This window comes from Cebus imitator, unplaced genomic scaffold (assembly GCF_001604975.1).
Source record: "Cebus imitator isolate Cc_AM_T3 unplaced genomic scaffold, Cebus_imitator-1.0 Scaffold235, whole genome shotgun sequence".
In the NCBI taxonomy this organism is placed as follows: Eukaryota; Metazoa; Chordata; class Mammalia; order Primates; family Cebidae; genus Cebus; species Cebus imitator.
Window position 1 is genome coordinate 3085340 of NW_016107550.1, and position 2595 is coordinate 3087934.

At 42.6% G+C, this 2595-nt stretch overlaps 1 protein-coding gene across 2 annotated transcripts in view; it reads right to left on the reverse strand.

Moving 5' to 3' along the window:
- The window catches only part of VSTM1 (V-set and transmembrane domain containing 1), a 27475-nt gene that overhangs the window by 9047 nt on the left and 15833 nt on the right, over positions 1-2595 (reverse strand). The gene's annotated exons all lie outside the window — the stretch shown is intronic.

Sequence of the window (2595 nt, forward strand, 5' to 3'; positions counted from 1 at the left end):
AAAAAAAAAAAAAAAAAAAAAAAGGAATGAATAAGCAAATTTGGAATGTGGTCTATCCATACAGTGAGATGCTTTTCACCATGACAAGAAATGAAACATTGATACATGCTACAGTACAGATAAACTTTGAAAACATTATGCTATGTTGTCACTTGTAAGTGGATATTGAACAATGAGAACACATACACACAGGGAGGGGAACATTACACACTGGGACCTGTTGGGGGGTGGGGGGATTAGGGGAGGGATAGCAGAGGGTTTGGGGATTGGGGAGGGATAACATTAGGAGAAATACCTAATGTAGGTGACGAGGGGATAGAGGCAGCAAACCATGTGGCATATGTATACCTATGTAACAATCTTGCACAATCTGCACATGCACCCCAGAACTTAAAGTATAATTTAAAAAAAAGAAAAGAAGAAAACATCATGCTAAAGCAAAAGGAGCTAGTCAGAAAGAATCGTATAGTGAATGAATCCACTTACACAAAATGTCCAGAATAGATGAAACCATAGACACAAAGAAGCATATTAATGAATGGTAGGGTCTGGTGGGAGAGTGGGAAATGGGGAGTGACTGCTTCTCAACGGGTACAGGATTTCATTTTAGGGTGATGAGGATGTTCTGGGATTATGTAGTTGTGATGGTTATACTACCTCGTGAATATCCAAATGCTAGTGAATTGTACACTTTACAAGGGTGAATTTTTGGAACGTGAATTATATATCCATAAAAAAAGAAAGAAAACAAAAGATACAAGAGCTCAAAATAGAAAAGCTTGTCTTTCTCCTCCCTCTTACACCTCACTAGATCTCCCTCCTTATTTCTGATACTTCTATGTTCCTCTCTACTGTTAGACTTCATGTCTTTCTTAGAAAATGTTCCTGGCATGAATTATGTTCATAGTGCTAGGGTAGTAGTCACTTTCCAAACCTACTATCATGGAATAAAAATGTTTCAAATAGTTATCTTGCAAGAACACTTTGGAGGATACCTTTTAAAACCCAATTATACCAGCACAGACTGCTAACAGCAACCTTCCGCGACTTTGGCTCTTTAGAGTAGGTTGCAGGAAGATTATGACTTGCTGAAAGGAAGGATGATTAAGCATCTAGATGGAAATTTATATTCTACATTTGGCCCTTAAAGCCTGGATGAGCTCCTGTTTCAGCCGAATACTGCCAAAATCTTTAACTTAAAAAAAATTTTTTTTTTTTTTTTTAGAGACAGTCTCACTCTGTTGCCCAGGCTGGAGTGCAGTGGTGCCATCTCAGCTCACTGCAACCTCTGCCTCCCAGATTCAAGCAATCCTCCTGCCTCAGCCTTCTGAGTAGCTGGGATTACAGGCATGGCTAAATTTTGAATTTTTAGTGGAGATGGGGTTTCACCATGTTGACCAGGCTGGTCTCAAACTCCTGACCTCAAGTGATCCTCCCACCTTGGCCTCCAAAAGTGCTGGGATTACACGCTTGAGCCACTGTGCCCAGCCCAAAAGCTCTAAACCTCTGAGGACAGAATCTTAGTCAATTGTTTTGTTTTGAGACGGAGTCTCATATTGTCAGCTGGGCTGGAGTGCAGTGGTGTACTCTCAGCTCATTACAACCTCCAGCTCCTGGGTTCAAGTGATTCTCCTGTTTCACCCTCTTGAGTAGTTGGGGTTACAGGTGCCTGCCACCACGTTCAGCTAATTTTTTGTATTTTTAGTAAAGACACAGTTTCACTATGTTGGCCAGGCTGGTCTTGAACTCTTGATCTCGTGATCCACCTGCCTCAACTTCCCAAAGTGCTGGGATTACAGGCATGAGCCACCACGCCTGGCTAGTCAATTGTTAATGAATAAGCAACATCAGGAAAATGAATTTAATATTCACCTATTTTTGAGAATTTTAGAATTATAACAAACTCTTGATTACACAAATTCCCTAAGTACCTACACTGTGTAGGTCCTGGTCCTACTCCACAAACAAGTCACACAAAAATTCATACCCATTATTCCCCAAGCCCCACTCTCGCTTTTCAGCATGTAATATGGCAGATGATGCACTCAGTGCTGTTTCACACACCAGCTTCTTCAGAACCTGGAAGCACTTTAGAAGTTACCTCCCCTGACCCCCCAAAACACAGCAGTTTCCCCAATAACATTGAGAAAGTGGGCATTAAAGTTCTTCCTGTAGGCCGGGTGCGGTGGCTGGCTCCCGTAATCCCAACACTTTCAGAGGCTGAGGTGGGGGAATTGGTTGAGGTCGGGAGTTTGATACCAGCCTGGCCAACATGGCAAAACCCCGTCTCTACTAAAAAAAAAAAAAAAAAAAGGAAAAAAAAGTCCAGGTGCAGTGGCTCACGCCTGTAATTCCAGCCTTCAGGAGGATTCCTGAATCACCAGAGTTTGAGATTCGAGACCACCCTGAGCAACATGGAGAAACCCCATCTCTATTAAAAATACAAAATTAGCCAGGCATGGTGGTGCATGCCTGTAATCCCAGCTACTTGGGAGGCTGAGGCAGGAAAATCGCTTGAACCCAGGAGGCGGAAGTTCTGGTGAGCCGAGATCACACCATTGCACTCTAGCCTGGGCAACAAGAATGAAACTCCAT